Source organism: Terrapene carolina, unplaced genomic scaffold (genome assembly GCF_002925995.2).
Source record: "Terrapene carolina triunguis isolate 2854851 unplaced genomic scaffold, T_m_triunguis-2.0 Scaffold113, whole genome shotgun sequence".
NCBI classification, from domain to species: Eukaryota; Metazoa; Chordata; order Testudines; family Emydidae; genus Terrapene; species Terrapene triunguis.
In genome coordinates this window covers 30482140-30509351 of record NW_020664464.1, presented here as the reverse complement: position 1 = coordinate 30509351, position 27212 = coordinate 30482140, and positions in this window count along the sequence as shown.

Below are 27212 nucleotides of genomic sequence, written 5' to 3'. Positions count from 1 at the left end.
AAATCCAGTGGAACTCTACAGCTTCAATTTACACTGATGTAACTGAGAGCAGATTTTGACATGTAAGCAATAAGGACTTTTTGCACCCACCTTCGTGTTATTTATGAAAGCCCATGAGACACCTGTTTAAATCCAGCTAAGCCAATACCTTTAATATCCAAAGATGAGTCAGCCACTTGGAAATCTGAATACCATACTACATGACTGAACACAGTGATACTGATGTGTAGCCTGGCTTCAACCCAGCTTCCAATCTTGTGACTGCAATTGTGTGCCTGTAATTAAATGAGAATGCAGTTGCTTGCAAATATTTGTTAAGCATCTGCACCCACCATATTGGAGGCTATTTCATTAAATGCAAGACATTATATCATAGATAGGGAAAATGACAGGATCCTTGTTCTGCATTCTGTTCAGTGGCCCATGTTGTGATACTTAAATAACTTGGAAAAATCCTACAACAGTGGCACTTGTGCTAAAAATAAAGAACAGCAAATATTAGGTCAGTTATTTGTACTTACAAAGGTAAAACTGGACTAAATGAGGGGAAATCTGGAACAAACCCAGGTCTTACTGTGTCAGAAAAGGATGGGAATTATTGTACATTTCCCTTGACCTGAAGTTTGCTGTAGGTTTCTTAATTTCACAGTAGCTTTTTGCCACTAAATTTTAACTAGGCCCAAGAGGTTTAGAACTTGTGATGAGTTTATTTGAGGTTTGCCTATTAATAGTCTGTAGTATACTATATTTTCTGGAAAATATCTCTGAAAATTGTGGATTCTGCAGAAAACACCTAATGATCAAATTAGTGCAGAATCTGGATTTTAATAAATGAAAGATGAAATAAAATCAAGCAACACAGAAACAAGTTATTTTTAAAAAAATCTGCAGTAAGAATTATTTTTTACACTTATTCAAATCTTCATCTTCATCTGCTAAGGGGAAAATGACAGATTAAAAAAAGGCCTTCTATTGTTTACATTTAACACTTACAGCAAGAACAAAGAGAGCAATCAAAGAATCTTCCACAAGATCCATCCATCTGTCACAATGTTTTATAGAATACGGCTGTGACTGCAAAATTCTTCTTGAAAATTTAAAATAAAATACGTGCAAGAAGGTTTAAAAAATAGACAAATCCTGTGGTGATGCACATGAACTAGATCACAAATTATAATTAGGGGTGGACATGAAGAATTTAGTTTGTACCTATATTCAAATTCACACCTTAAGTCTGGTTGATGTTCCGATATAGGGGTTTGGTTCAGGCCTATTCCTGGTTATAATGACATCAGGTTAATATGCACCAGGTTCTGGTTGACTTTCCACTTGAAACAATAGCATTGGGTTAATGCAGCATGGAAAATGACATCACACATCATCTTGAGACAGTTAAGGAGTGAGAAACCATACTCAGCCAGGCATTTCTTCCCATTTTACATGGCAGGGCATTAAAGGAAGAAAGGGAGGTATGAGAATGAGACCACAGTGGACAAGTTCTAACAGTTCTTTTGTTCTTTGTTTTTTGGGAGTATTTTTTTCCTTCTAAGTTCTGTATTTGCACAGTAAAATGTGGTTCTATTTTTAGATGTAACCAGTATTAACCAATCTCATCTGTGAAATGTTCAGGAAGTGAAAGAAAAAGATTAAATGTCCCAAAAGAGAAATAATAGGGCTAAAAATATTCCCAGAGGGAGGAGATCCTTATTACTGGAAATTAAATTTGACAGATGTCAGTTTGTCAGTATTAATTTCTCTTTGATTTTTTTTCTTTTTGCAGAGATGTATTAACTGCTTCGGCAGGACAAATTGCCTTAATGAGGACAGGAATATTAACTGCTTGAGTTTTAAAACCAGACTCCCTTTTTGTACCCACAATTAAGGGTACATAATTAATTTAAATTTGCTTCCAGTATTTTTAAAATAAGAACAAGCTTTTATGAAACCTACGATCAATAGAAATGCTTCTAGACATTAATAAAGAATCCTGGACTATTTTGTTCTTCCTTATTACTTTGCTGTTGATATAAATTGCTGCTAAGACTAGGATCTACCCTTGTTCTGACCAGAGCAAAGAATCTGGAGAATTTTGCTCCTCATAAAATGGTTGTGCCTCCTCCCAACCACATCTATTAATTATTTATACACACAACTGCTGTTCAATTATCACTTGGAAGAAGGACAGAATTGGATGTGATGTAAAGAGTGGATTTCTGCAATGTGTTGCTCATTGAGCTCAGCTCTTTCTTTGTTTCTTGGAAACTTACTTCGGCAATCCATTGTTATCCTTGTGGGGAACATCTTTGTTAATGGTTTCCCCTAAGAAAGGTGTTGAGTTTGGCTCCACCATCTCAAGGCTTGTATACACAAGACAATTATATTGATATAAACTAAACTATGAATTCAAACTGACATATGTATAACGATATACTCCCACGACCTATGTGGATTCTCTAATCTGATGTAAGAAGGCCTTTTTCCAGTATAGCTCATATTGCTCGGGACAGAATTAAAGTTAAACCAAAAAAGCCACTCATGCTTGAATAGGAGTGTCCAGATCAGGGTTTACACTGGTATAACTTAGGTTATGTCTACACTTGCAGAGTTTTTACTCTGTCAGTTTCACCGGAGATAGGGAACCGGTAAAAGAAAAGCCCTGGTTTGTGTTCCCACTTACTTCCACAAGCGTCAGATCGTGTTCACATTTGCAGCACTTCCACCACCGATGAGAGCAGGGCACTGAGGGCAGCTATCCCACAGTGCAGCTCTCTCCATTTTGAGGGTAAGTCTTGTGGGAAGGGGGTGTGTGATTATGGGGTATCCTGGGTCCCTGCGCAGCCTCCTCTCCCCAAACACTGATTAGCTCAGCATTGCTCCAAGCAGGGGATCGTTTGCTCCGTGGAGCAGGCATTGTCACCTGGCCAGATGATAAGTGAGCACTTGCCAAGAAAACAGGAAGGGGAGTTTCAAAGTTCCCAGGACTTTACAGGGGGAGGGGTGGATGTCTGTTTACCTGGCGTCAGAGCAGCAGAGCTGCTGGCCAGAGTGGTCACCTATACACTGTGCGATATCCTCCGGAGGCTAAAAGCTGTGTAAACAGGAAGACCGTGTTGTCACTTGCACATCAGCGCAAAAGTATCACCGGTAAGATTTTCCGCCTCTCTTGGAGGTGGTTTTCTGTTTGTGGTGAAACTTCTGAGTTTCACCGCAAAAAGTCATTGGCAAGTATAGACGCTCCCGCATTTTTTACGCAAAAAAGGGATTGTTTTATGCTTTAAATGGCAAATGTAGACATGCCCTAAATTGGTTTAACTATACTAGTATCACTATCCCAATATAACTGGTAAAACTTTCTTGCATAGACAAGACTTCAGAGATTGCAGAACTGTTCTGGGAAAGTCACCATATCTGGAAGGGATTCATTCCCCCTCATGGTTTCACACACAGAGAGAGTGTTATCCTGTGCAACAGGCTCCATTTAAAATAAACTACTCTACCCATGAATTTCAGTAATTGCTAAATTAGTTTAATTGGGTCCCTGGAGATGTTGATCAGGACTAGAAGCTCTTAAGGAGGTGGAAAGCCATACAGGGGCCTGGAACGGTTTTCCTACCAGTTGTGGAAGAGGTTACTGATGAATCCTCTGACCCTACCTGCTCCCAAGACTTCTGCTGAGCAGTCACCAGGAAGGGAGGAAGGGGAGATTGGTCAAACTATACCAAGAATGAGGGAAGAAACCTAGAAGAATCAAACTTCCTTAAAGAAGAAGCCCAAATAGGCCCCAAGCAAGGCAGAGAGCTCTAGCAATCTGTCTCTACTGCAACAGAGGTAAAATATTGGAGAAATACTACAGCCTCAGATCCCTTGATAGCCAACCATTAGGTTCCAGAAGTTTCTAATCGAGCTGCAGTAGGCATTACAGTATTGCCCCAACCCAAAACATCATGAGTCAAGCCCAAAAAACCCATGAGATTGGTTTAAAAATCATCAGATAAAAAATAGTAATTTGAGGTCATTTTTATTTGCCTTCTGGGTTTGGAGCCTCCATTGTACACTTGATTCACATTTTCAAGCTTTATTTTCTGTTCTCTCGGGTCTAGAAGGGTGCATTTTCTTAAAAAATGAAAGCTGATTCTCATGCAATCAACTGTTTCCAGGAGCTATAAAACATCAAATATCATGAGTCTCAGAATAAAATCTCGATAACTGGCAATGCTGTCATTGCCAGTCCAGTAGCTGGCACCACTGTCTGTGGTTACACTCAATGGTTTCTAGAGAGGGCACTATAAGGAGAAGGGGAATCTAAGGCAGAGAAATGAGCTTGAAGAAATGCAGGGGAATATGAGAATCAAAAAGAGAATGAAGAGGAATGCAGGAGAATGTGGGGGTCATGATACAGGTGGTTCAGGAGAGCAGAGGGGAAAGGGAAGTGCTAGAGGGTCTGAGAGACTCAGGGAGCAGAGTGTGATGTACCTGTGAGAGACTGAAGATCAGGGGATTAGTGGGTCAAGAGAATGTGCGGTTCAGAGGAGAGACAGGCATGTACAGGAGTATGGGGTGCAGGGAAAGAGAGTGAAGTGGTTCAGAGGAATGTGGGGGATAGGAGATTAAATGGAATGGAGACTGTGAGGGAGACTGAAGGTGGAGGTGCAACTGACTGAGGAAGAAGGGGATGGAGAAGGATAGAATAGCAGATCCGGTATTCCACAGGTTAGGAGATGGTAAATGGAATGCCCCTGCAAGAGCCAGATGACATTTTGGAATCTGCATTTAATATTGAATTTTGAACCTGAAATACTTGCCACAGACTTGTAGAGCAGGTGGCTTCTCTCTAAAGGTTAAAAACTGGAAGACAAATAGAAAAAAATATTATTTTTCTAAAAATGCCATGATTGTAAGCCTCTTATATTTTTTGCAGGGTGTTTGCCTCATGACTTGGGATTGCCCATTCTGTGTCAAGTAAATTTAATTTTTAAAATTCTTTCACTTTTAATAATCTAAAGTGTTGTTAGTGTCATGGGTAAAGGAATTTGACTTTTCACAGCATTTTAAAGTTGACAGTGTATTTATAATTGCATCAGCAAAGCTGCACCTACAATTATTGGCAAGCATGAATGGAAGGCTGTTTTTAAAAATCAAACCTATACCAGAGGACTCTTCTTTGTTTTTTTTTAAAGAAAGTCATCTTCATCTCTTTATTGTATAACACACTGTGCACTGTGTGAATTTCATTACATCAAACCATGCCAAATTATGTCCCATCATGTGATTTCATGTGACTTGATGTAACCTGGCACATCATCACTTATCCATTGTGTTGCATGACCAAAACAGTGCTTTGCAAAGGCTTTCAGAAACGAAGTGATAGCAAGTAATTAATTATCATTACAAAATGGCTTTAGAATTCAGAACACACTGGAGCTGTCTGACTGGCAGTCCATGGCAACAGTCCTTGACTGTGACATGAGTACGACCGTTTGTTCCAATTTTCTCTTTGTGTAACTCCCATTTTAAACGATCAGTATGACAGTCCAAGCTGTGTGTTTCAGGACGCATTTCTCAAGGTGTTGAACCCAAATCAGCCTCATGCCTCACAGTAGTGCTCCAAAAGTATGGAATGATCCTTTCAAAATGTACTGTTTACCATATTTTAGGCAAAGAATAGTACATAACAGAAAATGTGGTTGTTGTGTAACATGTTTATGTTCTGGATCTATATTGAAGGTCTAAAGTAGGAATCTCATTTGCTTAAGTACATAACAAAACCTACCTATAAGGTGAAATCCTCATTCTACTAATATCAATGGCAAAACTCCCATTTACTTCATTAGGGTCAGGATTTCACCCATATATCTTGTTTCATAACTGTATAGATTGTTACCTCAGTCCTTCACATTTTCAGTCCCTAACTGAGAATACCCTTGTAATATATTATCTCTTTTCAATTATGTTGTTACAATTATGCAGCTATTATTTTATTTCTGTCCACTGGTAGAAGGAGAAACAATTAATTTACCATGATACATGCAGAATAAAAATATAATAGAATCTATAAAATTTGCATTAGTGATAAAATGTTTGGATTATTGTAAAAACCTTGAATAAGCAATTTTTTGGAAATATTATTTGGTTTCGTCTACTTTTGCCTAAATGCAAGAGTGAATATTAGAACAGAAGACCTGGACTCAGAGCTTTGGCTCAGCCCTGTACAGTACAGAAATACATATGAAGTGATCAGTGTAATCAGGGCTCTGTTACCAGCTACTCCACCTATTTGTAGTTTGACCTTGGACAGTCATTTCATTACACTGTGCCTCATTTTACCCATCTGAAAAAGAGGCATAATTCCTTCCTAACTCTTCGATGATGGCTAGGGACACTTGGGAATGGGGTGGGGAGAGGGTGCTAAATTCTGTGCAAATAAAATTCTGTGCAAATATGTGTTGGGCTCATTCCTAGACATAAGAATATAAGAACTGCCATACTGGATCACACCAGTGGTCCATCTTGCCCACTATCCTGTCTCTGACAGTGTCTGGTACAAGAGGATGAGAGAGAGTGTACTGAACAGGGCAATTTTGGAGAGTTCCATCCTCATCTCCTCCTGTCTTCTGTCAATTGGAGGTTTAGGGTTACCCATTACATAGTGTTGTATCCCTCACCATCTTGACAAATAGCCATTGATGGATCTATCCTTCATGAAATTATCTAGTTCTTTTTTGAACCCAGTTGTGCTTTTGGCCATCACAAAATCACATAGCAAACAGTTCCACAGGTTAGTTGTGCATTTTGTGGAAAAAATACTTCCTCTTGTTTGTATTAAACCTGAGATATTAATGTCATTGGATGACTTCTAGTTTTTGTATTGTGGGAAAGGAAAAATAACACTTCTCTGTTCACTATATACACACCATTCTTGATTTTATAGACCTCTATCATTTTGCCCCTTAACTGTATCTTTTCTAAGCAGAAAAACCCTAATCTCTCCTTGTATTGAAACTGTTCCATACCCTTTATCATCTTTTTGTCCTTCTCTGAACCTTTTCCAGTTCCACTATATCCTTTTTGAGTGGGATACATTATTTAAGGTGGGGGGGGCACCATGGATTTATATAGTGGCATTATATTTTCTGTCTTATTTCTAGCCCTTTCCTAACAGTTCCTAACATTCTATTAGCCTTTTTGACCACTGCTGCTCGCTGAACTGACATTTTGAGAGAATTATCCAGAATGACTCCAAGTTCTTTCTTGAGTGGTAACAGCTAATTTAGAACCCGCCATTACATATGTGTAGTTGGGATTATGTTTTCCAATATGCATTACTTTGCACTTATCACTGTTGAATTTCATCTGCCATTTTGTTGCCCAGTCACCCAGTTTAGTGAGATCCCCATTACTCTTCATAATCAGCTTTGTATGTAACTATCTTGAATAATTGTGTATCATCTGCAAACTTTGCCACACGTCTGTTCACTCTCTTTTCTAGACCTTTAATGAATATGTTGACCAGCACAGCCCTCCAGTACAGATCTTGGGGGAACCCACTATTTACCTCTCTCAATTGTGAAAACTGAACATTTATTCTGGCCCCTTGTTTCCTATCTTTTAACCAGTTATTGATCCATGAGAGGACCTTATCTCTTATCCTATGACTATTTAGTTTTGCTTAAGAGCCATTGATGAGGGATCTTGTCAAAGGCTTTCTGAAAAACCAAGTACACTATTGTGACAGTCTGTACCCTTATGTTCACCCTTTTGACAAGATTCTGATAAATTTTTACAAAGTATGCCTTGTGAGGTATCATTTGAAAACTCATAATCTGCTGAACATCATTGTCCTGCTAAAATATGAGTGGTCACATGATATCTGAAGTTATAAAATTCTACTGTATAAGACAAGTTCCAAGTCTAGGGAAACAGCTTCAAACCAGTTCTCCAGAGACAAAAGGCTGGCCAGAACCTCAGCCAGGTCTCAACATGATCAAATGATCTATCATCTGATTAAGCAGCCATTCTTTGTCAGGAAGAGGGGTGTGAGCAAGAAATTTACATCTTGGTAATGGAACAGCTGGAGATTCCCGTGTAAACAGACTGGCAGTCGTATGAACCCCAGCTGAAGATGATTCTAAAAGAGGAGGAAAAGATAAAAATTAGGAACAGAGGCCCCAAATCACCTCTCTCCCCTTATCTATACTCACAGCATCAACAATGTTTGAAAGACAAAGGAAGCATCATTGAATTGGGGGAGGGCCTTATCTGATGGTATCCAGCCAGCCTGCTGTAAGCATGTGGTGAGAAAGGGTCAGGATTTCATTTTGAATTTACTTAGCTTGTTAAGTTAGGTATTACTTTGCATTTTACCTTTTATTTCTTTGTAACCAATTCTGACTTTTATGCCTCATTATTTGTAATCACTTAAAATCTCTCTTTCTGTCATTAATAAACTTGTTCTATTGCTTTATCTAAACCAGTGTGTGTCTGGATTGAAGTGTTTGGTAAGCTTCATTTAAGATAAGATTTGTGGATATCACTTTCTCTTAATGAAATGATGGACTTTCTGTAAGCTTGTGTTGTCCAGAAGGGTACTGCGCAGTACAAGATGCACATTTCTGGGGACAAATCTGGGACTGGGAATTTGCTGGTGTGACTCTGCAATATAATTCAGGAGTTGTTGGTTAAAATCACTCATATAACTCAGCTGGGAGTAATTTACATGCTAGAGGCGGTGTGTGAGCAGGCCAGGAGTGGTTGCTCTCATGGCAAAGCAGTGTAAAAGGCACCCCAGGTTGGAGAATTGAGGAGACACAGCTGTCCAACAGTCCAGATTGTACCCTGGGTAATGCCACAATTATAGTGACTGGATCACCCTTATCTTCATGCTTTTGTTGACACCCTCAAAGAATCCTAATAGACTGGTGAAGCATAAGTTCACTTTTCAAAAGCCTTGTTGACTCTTCCCCAACAAATCGTGTTTATCTATCTATCTGACAATTCTATTCTTCACTATACGTTCAACCAGTTTGCCTGGTACTGAAGTTAGGCTTACAGGCCTGTAATTGCCAAGATTGCCTCTGGAAACCTTTAAAGAAATTGACATTACTTAAGCTACTTTTCAGTTATCTTGTGCAGAGGCTGATATCAGTCATAGGTTACATACTATAGTTAAAAGTTCTGCAAATTCATATTTGAGTTCCTTCGGAACTCTTAGGTGAATACCATCTTAGGTGACTTATTACTGTTTAATATATCAATGTGTTCTAAAATCTCTTCTATTGAAACATTGGTGTGGAACAGTACTTCAGATTTGTCATACAAAAAAAGATGTGGATATCTCTCCTTCATTCCCTGCAGTGAAGACTGATGCAAAGAATTTATTTAGTTTCTCTGCCATGTCTTGTCTTCCTTGAGTGCTTCCTTGGTCGTCTAATGTCCTCAGTGCCTCTTCTGAGCATCCTGCTTCTGATGTACTTAAAAAAATTCTTACTGTTAGTTTTTTGCATCCTGCTTCTGATATACTTAAAAAATTCTTACTGTTAGTTTTTTGCATCTTTATCAAGTTGTTTCTCAAATTCTTTCTTGGCAAGCCTTATTATACTTAGTATAACCTAACAGAGTTTGTGCTCTTTCCTATTATCCTCACTAGGTTTTGACTTCCAAATTTTAAAGGATGCCTTTTTGCCTCCATTGCTCTGCTGTTTAGCCATAGTGGCATTCTTTTGGTTCTTTGATTCTTTTTTCTGGTTTAGACATAAGTTAGAATGGCCTGAAGGAGATGTTAGAGTCCCCAAGAGCCTAACTAACAGCTGGGGCTGACAGGGCCTAAGGGAAACCACAATTGCATCCCATTTGCTCTGGACACATTGTCTACATTGCAATGGCTTTGGGAGGTACTATACTGCCCATAGGCTGCTGGGGAACCTCCTTGTACTGAGATGATCCTTCTGGAGCTGGTTACACCCATTCTCCCTTCACCATTTGGATATGTGTAATTTGTGATTGGGTCCATAGTGTCTTATAAAATGCAAGTTTTTTAAAATCCATTTTTCCGTTACTTTATCTCTTTAGATGAGTGAATTGATTGCTTAATTCAAATACAGCTATGTATGTTCATTCTGAACTCCATATGTTATTGCTTCATTTGCACTTGACATGCATGGTTGATGATGCTTGTTAGTTCGCATATTTTGGCAAGATGGGAAACCAGAGCTTGGTTTTATTGGAAACTTACTCCTTTCCATATTTTAGGGTGATAAGAATTGCTACAGCATAGCTGATTGCAACAATGAGGTGAATATTATTACATTACCGCTAAATTCTGATTTGATGACATGTGGCCTAGAGCTGACAATAAACTCCCTGCTCCAAACTAAAAACATTAATCATTCTCTAATAAAACCATGAAACATTGACATGAACAAGTCTAATTGCAATAATGACCTTAAATTTGGGCATTTCTTTTGCATTAATCTCAGAAGCTTTGGTAGAACTATCTAATAGAAACCTGCAACTCTGACATGAACAGGTCTAATTGTAATAATAACTCCAATGGTGGACATTTTCATAGGTTAATCCCACTAGCCTTGGTTAAACCTCCTGACAGGAATTAAATATTTACTTAGGAGAACACTGTGGTTTAACCAAGTTTCAGTAAAAGCAGGGACTGGATATTTGACAGTAAGTGAAAATAAAAACCAAGAACCAATTAAAAAGCTTGTTATCCCAATTCATTTGTTTTTGGCTGTGCAATTCAGATTCAGCTTTCTGAAGTTAGAGTTACAATCTCTTATTGTCTTTATTGTGACCTGCTGCTTTTAAAACATTACTATTGATTTTTTTCTAACATTCTGCTCTACTGTTCAGACTGAGTTTAACTGTAGTTCATTCTTTTTGGGCCTGGGGCCTCTTACAAATCATTTTCACTGATATTCAGTGAAATCTAAGGCTTTATTATTTTCTGTGGCAAGGAAAGATGATTTCTGATCATCCATATAAGCTTGTTTCCTTTCTTAAGACAGGAATTGCTTTCCAGAAACAAAGATGACTTACTGTGTCTATATGCAGACTAAAGATAAATCCCAATAGCAAATTCTCACTGTTGTAATCACAATGGGTTACATTAATCCCTGCATAATATTAGAGAATGACTTCAGTGCATTACATCACGAATGAATTTGGCCCTTTGCGGTTAACCCTCTTTTTACATCTGTTGTGGCAATGGGAGTCTGAGGTACCCAAATAACTTCCATCATTGTAATTTTCAGTATATTTGTACAAAGCAAATAAGGCATGTAGTGAGATACCAGGGCTGACACCCCTTCTGTTGTCACAATGCCACTGGATCTTTAATGAAAGTATATGAAGTCTAGAAACATAATTTCATTTTTTTAAAATGGCAGCTGAGATTCTGATTTCATTATGTGACTCCGGGATCTGGGACCCTAGGCATTGGTATATAGTGCCTATGACTTAGTCCATTTCTGATAATGTTTTATAGTCAATTTTCAGAACAAACCTGAATTTGAATACTTGAGGCAAAAGAAAAGAAAAGAAAAATCTAGATTTTAATTCTTACGAATCCCCAATTTTCAGGTCACTTAATGGCAAAGATCCTTTTAACACTATCCTTATCTGAGTGCCAGTCAGCTCCTACAAGACTAATTGCAATAATGACAGAAGGATTTGGTGGAAGCTTTCTTGAACTTGGCAAATAAAGGTTGGGAAGGGCATGACACTATACACTAAATGTGACCCTCAAGTATGCATGCCCAACTCACATTAACGTTAGCTGTGCATGTGTATCAGAAAGAGTATGGCTGGCTCCTTCTTAACATAACATCAAGGCTGTATTTACTAGAAACTATTGTTTCCAGGCAGCAGTATTTTCAGGCAGTCTTTTTCACTTAGATCCACCATCCAGGAGCTAATGACCCTGTTGCTTGATCAGACAAAAATTTGCATATTCGTTTATTAATTTTTCATCTTTTGGAACAGTTTTTTAATTTAAGGACACATTTATGACTCTTATTCATAATAGATTTTGGAATATTTTGATGGGCTGTGGCTCTGATATGATCAAACATATTAAAATCACATCTTTTACAATGTCGTTGTGTTCAGTGTTTAATCTCTCCTAATGAGATCGGTTTTTGTTATAGTTCAGCTTTCTGAGATATTGAATTAGATCAATATTGGTTTCTACCCTAATTTTTTTGGTTAGTAATCGTTTAAAATCCATTCATTCATCTTTTGCATTGCAGTAGCAAATGAAAAGAGAGCCTAGTTTGCAAATTCATTAACCTTTTGAACATTGTTCCGAAAGCAATATTCCATATGGTTCATTCAGAAACATATGTTTTTTCTTTGTTTCTCAATTCTTAAAAATGGCCTAAAACAATAACTTACTTTGTTCTAAAACAGAATGTTAGATTCATTACAATTCTTTGACCCATGGTGATTGTATAATACTTTACTGAGGAAAAAATCTATAATGCACTTTCTCCCTCTCTCTCATCATGGAGCAATAGCTTTCCTACTGTAAATCTCAGCTCCATATAGTGGGCCCAATTAATTTGTTCCATGTATAGGAAAGAAAGAAAGAAAGAAAGAAAGAAAGAAGGTGCAAAATTCTCCATGCACTGACCAACTAGGGGCTTGTCTACACTGCGACATTGTCAACAAAACTTTTGTCTTTCACGAGTACTTAAAAAAGCCCCCCTGCAAAAGACAAAAGTTTTGCCGATGCAAGTGGCAGTGTGAACACGGCTTTGTCGGCAGGAGCGCTCTCCTGCTGACAAAGCTAATGCTGCTTGCGGGGCTGGAAGTATTTTGTCGGCAAAAGTATTTTGTTGACACAGCCTTGTCGCTAATAGCTGCGTAGTGTAGACAAGCTCTAAGTGTCTACCACACATAAATGGAAGCAGCATCACGATCACACTTCTCTTCACCATAAATTCAGTCAAAGTTGGTTGACATGATGCTGAATGTGATTTGCCCTGTTCTTCACTGGCTAGTCAGTTGTGGTTAACATCATGTCAGCTAACTCAGCTCTTTATCATCATGTTTTATTGTGATTGTAAAGTTTTTTTTCAGTGAAGGCAAGCCCTATGTTTAGAGAAGAGTGACAGCCGAAAGGCCCTGCAGAGAGAGTGAGATCCTCAACCATGCTCTGCCCCTTTACACCAGTCATAAGGGCTGGAATGGTTTAAAGGGAATCTAACAGTTCCATATTCAGCTGTCAGAAGAATCCTCCAGCTCAGGAACTGCAGCAGACAGCCGTATGACTGCCTCCCAAGAATCCACTTACAAGCTCTGGCCAGGGGTGTGCCGGGGGTGGTGGGAAGGACACTGCACACAGCACTGTGGAGATTCCGAGTAGTGCTGCATCCCATAGAGCAGCTCTGGGAGTCTACTGTTGGGATCAGGGCCGGCTCTGGCTTTTTTGCCGCCCGGGGGAAGCCGGGGGGGGGGCGGCCGGAGCCCCGGGGGCGGCCAGAGCGCCGGGGGCAGGGCGGCGAGCCCCGGCGGGGGCTCGGCTCGGCTCTCCCCCCGGCGGCCGGGGGGAGGACGGCCAGAGCCGGGGGGAGGGCGGCGAGCCCGGCTGTGGCCCCGCTCTCCCCGGCGGCCGGAGCGCCGCGCCGCCCCCCTCCAGGTGCCGCCCCAAGCACCAGCTTGGGTGCCTGGTGCCTGGAGCCGGCCCTGGTTGGGATACATTAAAAGCAATTAAATAGCAAAGTCATAAAATTAAGGCACTCCTCAAAATGCATTCACAGGAAAATTTCTAATGAAGTTTCTTTGTAATGATTCACAAACACAACCGCACTTTGAATGAAAAATCCATATTTAAAGAAGATAAGAAATGTTGACATTAAAGAATCATCATGTTTTCCATAACTCCCTCCCCATTCTTGCCTTCTAATAGACTAAAAGGGTAGCACAGAATAACATACATATACTGACTTATAACATTGAAATATAAAATGAACAATTGTTAATGGTAAGATGAAGAGCTTTCATGATACTTTTAATTATTTATAATTATGGATAGTGAATGAGTACAGCGGAGGTAACACTTAGACCAAGGCCTTGCTGGCATAAATGTGGTTTTGTCAATTCTTCTTTTACATGGAATTGATAATCTGCTTAAAATGACATTATTGCTGACAGAACAAAGGTAACATGTTGTGCTGGAAGTTTGGAGGTGAAAACACACAAACCTGTAATGATAAATTGAAAAAAAAAACCAACCTTTTCTGGGAAGGCTCAGGAACAGGGTTACCCTGAACAACTTGACCCAAAAAACCGAGCAGGAAAAATACAGTACCTTGGTAACTGAAGATTGTGCATGTGTAACGTATGGGTTATCTAAAACCGAAAGGGTTATGTTAAAAGCTAATTGGATAAAGATTAAGTAATCTGCAATATAGAATGTATAAAAGACCTAAGTGAACATAGGCCCAAACAGGAGAAACACCAGACCAGAAACTGGAGGAAGGAACCGAAGGAACAGACCATGACATCAGAGAAGGCGACGACTATCACAGAAGGTGCTCCAGAATGTGGTAACCAATTTCATCTTTTGTTATAATTTGTCTAGCATAAATGTATGTCCAGACACTATATATGATGGTAATTCTGTATGAAATTCTATAACTAAAGGCAAAAATTGATTAATCCTAAATTGGGTTGGCTTGTGACTCAGTTTCCCAACTTTTACTCCCACTACTACCATAACTTAAGTAGCCCCTAGGGGTGTCTAAATTATTCCAGCAGCCTCTCCAGCCCCCAGGAGCAGTCCAGACTCTTGAGGGTGCAAAAGAGACTTAAAAGCCACTTGGGTTGTGAGTGAGTTCTGTGTTGCTTCTCTGAGAGACTCCACGCAGAATCTCACCCAGGGCTTGTCTACACTTACAGTGCTGCAGCTGCACAGCTGTGTCACTACAGCACTTCGTGAAGATGTTAACTATGCCAACAGGAGAGTTTCTCCCATTCGGATAGGTACTCCACCTCCCCGAGAGGCAGTAGCTATGTTGACAGAAGAAGATGTCCCATCAACACAGAGATGTACACACCAGGAAATTGGTTGGTATAACCGTGTCGCTCAGTGGTGTGGATTTTCACACCCTAGAAAGCATAAAAAGGGTGAGTGAGGAGAAAATGGAGAGATTGCAGTGGGACAGCAACCTGTGCCACAAGGCCATCTCACCCAATATGCATTGGAAAAGCATGCAACAAAAGTATAAAGAAAAGCTGCTACAGAGAGGTTTAATTTAACATCTTCTGTGGGTCCTCATGACCACTGTTATATTTTCCATACACAAAGAGCAACTGTATACGTTCCTTCTAAATTTATTTCATTTTAGATGAAGGGCAACAAGAAAGAACAAAAGTAAAGTATTCAGGAAAGACCACAGAGTACACAGTAGAAGAGTGTGCTTGTGAAATGAGCACAAAAGGGCAGTTGTATCCAGCAGACCACTAGAAATAAACTTAAGAATTTCATTATTTGTGGACTACTCATGAACAGAAACAGAATAAAAAATGCTCAAGTAAATTATTTGTTATGAATTTGTCAAGCTCCACTATATCTACTCTGTTGCGCCTTTTCAGCCCAAGCAGCTACTCAAATTTCAGAACTCCTGGGGATGTTTGAGTTGGAAGTAGAAACTGATGGAGTCTGGTGTTCTCTTTGATGCAATCTTATTTATTTACAAGGAATGTACAAAGTCCTGCTTCTCCAAACGCAAGAAGACCTAAGAACAAAAGGAGCAGTTTCTTTGCTTACAGCCTCCAAGCCTTTTTAATTAAAAGACCCAAAAGCGCTCTCTCAGGGTCACACTGTGTTCACAGGCTACTGCTTGGCTCTTTTGGGTTTTTCCTCTGCCTCCCTTTCTCTATTCTGTTTGTCCTGCCAGTCCTCTCCCCACCCACCCACCCATCTAGTCACAACCCCTCCCCCATGGTGCTAGTTTCTGGGCAGAATCTATTAGGCTTCATTTTAGGTGTGTCCCCTTAACTGTCTCTTACAACTATTTTAAATGAAGGGCCCATTCACACATCAGTTTGAACAAGGTTTTAACTCAAACATAAGTTTTTACCCAGCTCATTACAACTCAAACCCAGAGACACACGTTCTCTCTCTCTCTGTCTCTCACACATAGGCTGATTTGTGTTCTGATATTTATATGTACCCACAGCCAAAAGAAAGGGTATGAGTATGCCACATACATAATTTGTATAATTTTCTTCAAGACTGTAACTACTTTGGATGTCAGTTATGGAGAAATGTAAAGTCATCACATTTGCAGGGTTGGAAAGCTGTGGATAATGACTTAAATTTTTAACATATTAGTTGGTGGGTTGTTGTATTTTTAAATAAAAATCCTGTTTTGAATGAAATAACAATAGAAACAAAGAGCTTCTCCTAGCTCTAACAAGTCAAATACTGTATGTGTGAAACAGTTGAGTTTGGAAAAAGAAGAGAATGTTTGCAGAGAGGGTCAGGGTTCCTGTTTTATAACCCCACGCAGTTTATCATACTCTCTTTCTTTGCTGTATAAAAGGTTTAATCATAACCTGTGATGGATGGCTCATAAGTAAGCTGTGCCTTTGTAGGAAATCCTATTAAGAGTCCACTTTTTTAACAGTCTCTAATGGAATTATCATCAGGACAACTGTGGACAAATTCTGCCCTTAAGTAACGTTCAGTGGGGTCCTTCAGATGCAGTATGAGGTAAGAATTTGGCCCTATATGAGGAAGAAACAAGAAACACTTGGTGCCTTGTGCATCTTAACTCAGAGAACATACTATAGTGGAATGTGTGGTTTTGCTTTGTTTGCTACTCAAAGGTACATTGCTAACACTTCAGGCTTGTATTTAAGATGGTGACTGTTGATTCAGGTTATTTATCGCCTTGTTAATTCCCTTTAAACCAAAAAATGAATTGTACCTAGAGCCATGATTCAGCAAAGTGCTTAAATATGTGTGTACCTTTACATGTATAAATACTGCTGTTGGGATTTAAAGTTATGCCAGTGCTTAAGTACCTTGTGGATTAGAGACTCAAATTCCCAACAAGAAAAAAGCTCATTTAAAAAAAAAAACATTTTTGACGCATCTATAATATGAAATAAAGTCAGCTGTGAATACTGAGTCCTGCATGTTGATTAACAGCAGATAATCAGTACACAGAAGCTTAAACAACTAACTTTTTCTGTAATTCCTGTAGTTAACTAGCTTTCTGTATTTTAATATGCTGATGCTGACAAAATCAGTGATTACTAAAAATGTAAGACTTTCTTCTGGTTCTACAAAACAGGCTGATATTCTCCTGCTATTTACCCAGTAGGTGATACCACGAGCCAGATTGTGATCTTAATTACAAGAATGTAAATCTGGAATAATTCCATTGGCTTCAATATTTATTCCAGATGGAGTTGCTCTAGATTTATACTGGTATAACCCTTGATGTGCCAAATATATTCCAATGATGATTCAGTGTGATGGTTTACACTGATGCAAGTAACAGATACATCAGTTCTCATTTCTAGCCCTTCCAGCCCAGTAATGTGTAAACACTGTGAAAATCATTTTCACACACACAGGAAACGTGGTCTTTATGCTCCATAATGAAAAAGGGGGGAAATAAATTTTTAAATTCTTTGGAAACTTCAAGAACAGAAAGGGTAGGATTTTCAAAAGTTCTCATCATTGGCCTAACTCTGCTCCCAGTGAAATCAGTGGGCGCAGAATTAGGTCAGCTCTGCTTAATGGGAGCAGAAAATCCCACATGGAAAAAAAACAAAGAGAAATTATGATTGACCAGTATAGCAGAACAGATAAAATAATGATCACATGTGCAAATACAATTAACCTGAACTTCACTCCCCCGTGCTGCTGCTGTTGCCTTTAATTACTTGCCTTTTATATAGATCATCATCTATGGGAATGAAGAAAAAGGATGGGTAAATAGGAAAACAAAGGCCACCTAATTGCAATGTTCTTCTCATACAATAGGCAATTAATTGTATATCAGGAAAAAATGAATGACGTCACAGTTTAATGTCACCATTAAAATCAATATTTTCAACAAGAACCAAATTTGCACCTCAGTGTTTTTACATTTTCTTACATCTTCCTACCCTGTGTTCAATTGTACTTTATTTTCACTCACACATAGCTAATGCCATCTTATTTTCAACGAATTATGCACAGCAAACCTCAGCATTTCTGTTGCACATCTTTTGTAGGAAAGCAGATCTTTAAATCTCTGTTTTGCTTTTGTTTTGTTTTCCCCTATTTAGGATTATAAATTAAGTACGAACTGGCAGTGCCAGTTTTATCCTCAGGCAACTGTGATTTTACAGTTCCTATCCACGTGATTAATCATATTAAAAATTTCCAAGAAGCAACTTTGGCCCCATGTCAAATAGATGAATGCTATCTAAAACCAAAATGCACAAACCTGCAGAGGAATATCTTTGCTTCTGAAAATGGAGCATTTTTTCTCATATGCAACCAGTATGGCAATCAGCACTATCTGTCACATACAGCAAAGGTTTACATGCAGCATAGAAAGTATGCAATATTTGATGGGGGCTTAACACAATTAGAAGACACAATATAGCAGTCTTTCTTTCCCAACAGAAGCAGCCTCAAAGGAAAATAAAAGTAAAAAGATAGGCAGATTCTCTACACAGGGATAATAATGTTTCATGAGATCATCACAGCTGGAGCAACTGTTAACAGAGGACTGTGAGTGGTTGACATCACAATGTGCAGTCTTCACAGCCTTTATGCTAAACATGATTTGTAATGGAGAAAGAGATCTATTTCTATAAGCAAGGGAGTACTGGGCTCAAAGCACATATTAAAAATACCACTGGAGAGACTTTATCTTCCTTGAATATTTAATCATCTTGAAAACTACTGTCTGCATGTCACAATACCCCAATACATATGTATGTATTTTTAAAGGGTCATTTTAATTGTCAACACAATGTCCTCTAAAATGTTTAATGTTTCTTACTTGCTTTAATCTACTACATTGTCTGAACTTAAAACAACAGTGTATATATTGCTACAAAGATCTGTCAGGGTTGGAGGCAAAGCTGGTCATTTTCATTGTTTTCTGTGACTCCTGGGTCACTGTTCACTGACATCTTGAATACTGTTAAATTTTTGCTGATGTCTTTTTATCTAATGCTTCAGATGAATTTTAAAAATTATTTTAAGCATTAAGCATTCATATGCATCTTACTGTGCATTATGATACCTTGTGCCCTGTTGCACTGTAGAAGCCTGCAGCTGCCTAAAGCTTAATTATGCATCAATGCAAAGCCCAGATGCTTGGCCAATAGTTCCTCAACAGAGTAGAGTTTCTTACTTGTTTTTCGTTTGAATTATAATTGGGCTGATTTATATTTCCCAATCCATTTTGCCTCTTGTGCATGTTCCTTCTTGCTTCTGTTACCTTGTTTGAATCTGCTTCTGAAAGAGCCTTTTTGAATGTGAAGTGTCTAATAGATCTAAGACGGGTCATTAATGCATTTGAAAAATCCTTTCACCTTTGAAAGGAAAAAAAGGTACAGAAATGAACCGCCCTCCCTATCAGTTTTACTCCAGATGGTTGTGGTTTTGTTTTAGTTTTTTTGTTGTTTTTTTTAAACCTGAATAGTTAAATAGAGACTGGCATCTGGGTTTAAACAAAGAGGGCTTGGAGCCAGACTTCTAAAAAGGAGAGTAGTATTAGGCAATAAAGCTCTACACCTGCTGAAAGAAGGTAATGGAGGCAGTGAAAGAGCATTTGTAGCTACAATTACCTTTTACAGAAAGTCTTTTGTCAACTGTTGTCAAGCACACATGGGTGGTCAATCTATAAAGTCAACAAATAGCATTGTCAGCGGTGTTAAAATATATGGCTTTAAAATTTTGTATAAACAGCACAAGTCGATTATTGCTATAGCACTTATTTTCTGTGATCCCTGCATATTTATTCAAACTCTTCTTCAAATGCAGAGCATCTTCCTCACTTCTCTGCCTTTTGTTAGATTTATAGTGTCAAGTGTCTGTGCATGTAAAATACATTTAAAGTCATCTTTTAGAATTTCATAACCTTAAAGACTGCAGACTTTGATATTAGATTTAAAATCTTGTGGCAAGGGACTAGGCGTTGATCATCATTTGTTGTCTTACAATTATGGAAAAATATGCAATTTTTAATGTCAAAGAATTAGCACTGTTTAAATGAAAGCACTTAAGAAGGTTCAACTCAGCCCAAATAGCACTTACCCCATAACAACCTGGACAGTTGCTGTCTTCACAGGGTGATAATCTTCTTCATATTACAATATAGTATAGGGGATTATTTTGTGTTAATGTTTGTATTCGTGTATAATTAAGTACCTGCTTTATGCTGTGTTCGAGATACCATTTTCTCACTGGCAGGCAGAGCTATATTATATATTGCTTTGATTCACATATCATGGCAGGTGTACACTAGAAGCGCTACATCAGCACAGCTGCACCGATGCAGCTGCGCAACTGTAGTGCATCTGGTGAAGATGCTGTATGCTGATGGAAGAATGCTCTCCTGTTGGCATAATTACTCCACCTTGCGAGAGGCAGAAGCTGTGTCGGCGTGAGAGCATCTCCCACTGACATACCGCCAGTGTGGACAGCGCTTAGGTTACTGTAACTTCCATTGCTCAGGAGAGTGTCTTTTTCACATCCCTGAGCAACATAAGTTAGATCAACTTAAGAGGCAGTGTGGACCTGCCCTCAGTCTTGCATATAGGGGCAGATTCTCAGCTGTATCAGAGAAACTGTGTAACCATGATTTAAAGCTAGTAGGCCTAGTCACTGCAGGATCACCCCTGCATATGAGGACCCTTGTGTAGCATAGAGTAGTACTAGCAGTTCCTACTCTACCTCCAACCCTGCCTCTGTCTGGTGCAGTGGGTGTGGCTGGCGGAAAGGGAGCATAGCTGTTGCTCCCCAGCTTCTGTGCCATTCTCTTCAGGTTTCTCTAGCTTTGGATGAGGGGACCAGACTGACAAAGAGCATCCTCAAGATCTGGGGGCACAAGGATGGACTTTGCACTCCCCCTCCTTAGCTGCCATTGAACTGCTACAAGGAGTCCGGTGGCACCTTAAAGACTAACAGATTTCTTTGGGCATAAGCTTTCATGGGTAAAAAACCTCACTTCTTCAGATGCATGGAGTGAAAGTTACAGATGCAGGCATTATATAATGACACATGAAGAGAAGGGAGTTACCTCACAAGTGGAGAACCAGTGTTGACAGGGCCAATTCGATCAGGGTGGATGTGGTCCACTCCCAATAATAGATGAGGAGGTGTCAATTCCAGGAGAAGCAAAGCTGCTTTTGTAATGAGCCAGCCACTCAATCTGTAAACTACATCCACCCTGATCGAATTGGCCCTGTCAACACTGGTTCTCCATTTGTGAAATACTCCCTTCTCTTCATGTGTCATTATATAATGCCTGCATCTGTAACTTTCACTCCATGCATCTGAAGAAGTGAGGTTTTTTACCCACGAAAGCTTATGCCCAAATAAATCTGTTAGTCTTTAAGATGCCACCAGACTCCTTGTTGTTTTTGTGGATACAGACTAACACGGCTACCCCCTGATACTGAAGAGCTAATTTCCTTATGTTTATATACAAACTACAAAGACAGGAACATAAGAATTGCCATACAAGTTCAGACCAATGGTCCATCTAGGCCACTATCCTGTTTGTCAGGGACCAGTGACAGATGTGCCCAAGATGAACTTTTAATCTGAATCCAAAGTTAACAGCTATATCGATACACATGTTAGTGGATGCTGATATTTCACTTAAGAATAAGTGTTCTTGAGAATAATATACATATATAGATTTCATTGTAATAAGATCATGCAATTTAACTGTACAGAATGCTGTATATAGCACTCTTATCTATAATATAACAACATAGCTGGCTTCAAATACCCCATAACAAATAAAGTGCTTCATACTTTGCTTATTTCAGCATTCTTATGATGTTTCCAGAAGAAGCGATTTGCCAAACTGTATGCAATAGCAGAATAAGTGTGTACTAACTCTGTTTTATCTTCAATCAAATGATAGTTCAGAATGAGCTATTTACACAATGCATTCCAAATGTATTACTCATTAGGGTACTATTGAATACATTTGTTATTACTAGCTTCCTGGAGGTAGAAAGCAGCTCTGTATCTTTACATACTATTGGGTGCAGGTATTGTGTGATGTGTAGGTAATGCAAACCTCACATTGACTCCTTTAATGCTACCTCCTAACCCTTACTGCTGTGCAATGTTCTCAGGCGCACTACCATAGTATTATTACTTATAATTAATAATAATAATAATTAATAGGAATTAGTCATAGTATCTTGACTTAACCACAAAATGGCTTGCTTAATTGTCCTCCAAATTTCAGGTAAAAACCAAGCTTACTTTTGAGCAGACTACACTTGAGAAATTCCAGTCTCAATGTAATTCTTTGGAGAAACAGTGAAAAGGGAGTGGAAAAGTAGGCATAAAAAGAAATGACACCTGCTGCCTTAACTACACAGTTGCTATCCACAATAACCTCATGCAAGTATGGTAAAATATTTGCTGTTTAGATCAAATGTAAATATGACATACATGGACAGTAACTAACCCATTTGAATAGCAAATGATGTATTCAGTAAAATGAGACATCTAAGCATTTTGCAGTTAATAAATGTTAACTGCTGAATGTAGCTCTGCAAATTTATTCTCTTCGGGGCCCAGTCCTGCTCCCACTGAAGCCAGTGAGAGTTTTGACATTGATTTCAGTGGGAACAGGATCAGGCCCTTATTTTATACCTCTTTTGTAGATTCTAGCACATCACATTGAACGATCTTCTAGCGCGTACTTCTTTTACCTGTGTTTCTAAATATGTATTTTACTGGAGTATAAAGAAATCCATGTTTTGTTTATAATGTAGTCCCTGCTGGCCCTGACACATACCATTCAGCATTTGTCTTACAAGAAACTGCAGGGTAACAAAGAAAAAATAATATCCACACTAGATAAAGATTGCTTTTCTCAGTGGATGATAGGAAGACGATTGGCTGGGTAGAGGGGCAGCTCCTTGCCCTCTTGAAATTTGAGGCCTAGAAAGATTGAGCTTTTGTGCTTTAAAAGGACCAGAATCCATTTACACATCAATGTCTACTACTAAAGAAAGCCAACATCGTTGATGTTATGCTTGTCAAATACAAACAATTTGTTTTCGAGGGAGGACAAGTACAAAGCTTCTTGTCCACTAAACTGAGCACATTAAATATGACCCTTTCAGTGGACACATGTAGCTAGTACAAGAAAGCACTGGCGATATATAATTAATATTAGCTAACCCACAGTAAGGTTAATTGTTGCTTCTCTGAGCACTTAATCTGCAAGCAGTTGATAAATCCCACAATGACTAAAAGTGGCTTGTATTTAGGTCACACAAAGTCATTGCTGTTTTTTAATTTAAACTGTGCACTAGATTAAAACACAAGAGTATTTCAGGAGGACAATTCAGAAGCAGTAGCAATCGGCTGTCATTTGGCGTAAAAAGTTTCCACAGCACACCCCAGGGACATGTTAATCAAAGCTTTTTAATGGATTCAGTCTGATCTGTGACAGGCTTTGTTCCAGAGATGGCATTTGCAGGATAGAGCTGCAAGTTATCAATAAGACACAGTAATTGCTGGGAGTGATTGAGCTTCATTCCTTAGGCTTCATACCATTCAGTCCTTCTTATTATCAGTCAAGGCCAGAGATGTCTTGCAATAGGCAGTCAAGTAATGAATTGTTTCTGTCTTTAATCCCAAAACATATAATGAAAGAAAATTAAGCAACATGAAAATTTACATTAATTAAAAGTCTTGTACCATTTATTCTTGTTTTCCCCCTGCTATGTTTTATATTATTTTTTGCCAGGATTTGGTGGTAATTCTTCAACTTGCATCATGTATTGATAAATCCTTTCTAAGCAGTGAAAGCTATTCAGTATTTAGCTAAAGGCTTCAGTCCTTCCATTGGCAGTTCTTTATTAAGTTATTCATTATCTTTTAGAAATCAAAGCATTGGTACAATCACTAATGACTAGGGATAATACTTATCAGCTACACGTCTAGTTAGCCCCGCATCCATTTAGGAAGGGTAACTCCCAACGTTAAAATGAAAATCTCTCAGTGCTAGTTGAAATGTAATGGAAACCTAACGTTTTTTTCATACTAAGAGGTCATAATCCTCCCTTTGTAACACCACAATCATTTCCATAGCAACAGATTATATATAAGGCCACAAGGGATTCTGACCTCTTGGTATGAACAAACAGGAGGAAGAGCTGTTTAGCAAAGGAGGAATCTCCTTGTTTAGTAAAGTGGAAACTAGCTGGTATGGTATTCCATGCACACACGCAGAAACACACAAGATGACCAAAAAAAAATCAGTTTATTTTGGATAAGCACAAATGTACAGCAGGAAGATCATTAAAGCCAGTTATTTTTCTTTATCTGGATTTAATTTAGCTAGGATGCAACTGTAATGAAACCTGTCCATATTACTCTAGTTGCCTCTGTGTATGTATGTGTGCTGGAAATCAGGTTAAGGCTGGATAATATTAGTAATGCTTTTCTTGGTAAACTTTGTCCATGCTTCTGGAGCAGTTTGGTCTTGGGGCAAAAACAGAGGTCTGGGTGTTAAGGTTATTTCTGGCTCTCTCACAGACTTTGTGTGACACAACATCTCTGTGGCTCAGTTTCCCTGTCTGGGATAATATGTCTTTATTTCAAGGGGTACTGTGAGGCTCAGTTAACATTTGTAAAGTGTTCTGAAATCCTCAGATAGAAGTACTAAAGAAATACAAATATTCTATTATGATGTGTATCAACCATGTTGGTGCTGAGAATTAAAAAGCCATTTGAAATGTTTTTAGAGAGAAAAAAATTATCCAGCAATGTTAACTATATGTGAGCTTTTATTATTTTCATTTTCTATCACTTGTTAAAAGCCAAGTGGTTCTCTTAATGTGCTCCTGTTACATACCTACCATTTCTCGTTGATTATTATCAATGCAAAACTAAGCAAGGACACTATCTCTGAAACCTCAGGAGAGCCATATTGTATTATCATCTATCTTATCAGACTAGATTCTGGCGTTTGCAGTTGAAAGTGCTCTGTCTGAGCAGCAGTTTCATGAGGCACTTTGCCTTCAGGATGTAAGGAGTGATGTACTTTAGCACTGTGCTCAGGAGCAGTAACTATTTTAGCATTTGAAAACGTGTGACGTGTGACAGGCACTGAGCTGTGGCAGGTATGGAAGGGATGAGACCCAAGTCACAGTCCCACCTAGTCATGCCTCTTGTCAGTGTGGAGCATCTCAGGCCAGGATAGTCCCCCCTGCCTTGTGGGAAGCAAAACCTGGTAGTCTGTTTGCCCCATCCCCACTCCACAGTCCTCTGCCTTCCCTTCTTTGACCTTGGGCACAATCTGGTACATATGATAATGTCATAAAACACTAGAAAATCCTTCAAACTCCACCTTCAAAAATATAGTTTATTCTACAAATTCTGGACAAATCCAGTATCGGCTAGTATCTAAAATGCTCAGTTATTGGGAGCGGGGGGGTTCCACCCCTTTGAACTATTTCTTGATTTTTTTTTTCACAGTAAACTAGCTTGGGCCAAATTCTTCTCTGGCTTTACACCCTCTGCAATCTACTGACTTCAGAATCTGGTTGCAAGTGCCTAAAAATCTCATTGTGAAAATGCTTAAATGCTTTTTTCCACCCATCTATTTCAAAATATATTCATTGCCAATACAATGTTATTGTGCTGTCATTGTGTAATTGACAAAGGACCCAACCTTTCTCCCCTTGTGTACCACAAAGCAAGATTCTGACCATCCTAAGCAGCTTCAGCCCAGATCAAGTATTATGGTTTGTCTGACTGATTGCTTTACATTCTTAAACTTTTATCCATCCTCAATACTTCATCTTCCATGTTATAGGTGCTTTTTTGAATGACTAATTATTGTTGCTTCAAGGTCTCTTTTACTTGGGATCATTTCGTCCTCCTCCATCCATATTTTATATTTAAAATATTTATTGTAATGGCTGTAGAATGAAATTAAGACAGCACATGTGATGCACACTCTCTGAAGTGGGGCCTTTACCTGCCACAAGGAGAGAGGGTGGTTATAAAAGGAGTAGTGTGAACAGGGTTCATGGTAGTGGTAATGCCCCCATACAGAAAGCCTTTCAGATAGGGTAATTTGATATTGTTTTCAAAGCAAGTTGTCATCTCTTGTTCTTTAAAACAAAACAGAATTATTTGTTTCCTTGCGTGTTTGGACAGAAGTGATGATAGAGGTAGCTTCCCTCTGTGGTATGATTGCAAGGCTGTTTATTTGAGGGTTTTTTCTTATAGGGTGGAGGAGAAGGCATGGAAGTGTTCTGGACTTTTTAAAACCAGCTGTAACACTGATGTTTCTGGCTACTTTCTTACAATAACCATATCCAGTCATGTTTTGATAACAATGTTTAATTTATTTCAGTAAAACCTAATGCTTCAAGATGATTAACTTTCCAGCAACCTGTTCCTTGCAGAGGAGAACCCCTTAGTGGCAAAGGGCCACCATTTACTCTCACGTACACCAGTGTAAATCCAGAATAAATCTGTTGATTTCAGTTGTTAGCTTTGAATTTACACTAGTGTGGCTGACATCAGATCTGGCCCATGGACTGTATTAAAAAAGGAATGGGTTAGAATGCTTACTTAGCCTCTCTCTATATCCACACATTCAAAAGGGAGAAGTTAATGTCCATTGCCAAACTACAAGCTTTCTTCCTACGATATTAGACACCTGTTCTTTTTCTGTGCATTAATTTTTGCCTTCTTTGGTCCCTGGTCCTGTGCCAGGATCCAATAGTGCAGAGCTACGCACCTTTATAGAGAACCATTTACTTAGTGAGATTTCACAGAGGCACAGGGTTGAATGTGTGATGTTTTGGGGATCAGCAGCCAGACCAGTAAGGGGGTCTGTCATTGACCTGCCCTGCAACCTGGGAGTGCCTTAATGCTGTGCTGCTGTGGCTCATATCCCTGATACCAGTAGCCAGCCTCCGAGCACAAGGTCTCACCTTGGTTTCCAGCAGCCTGGTTACTCCTT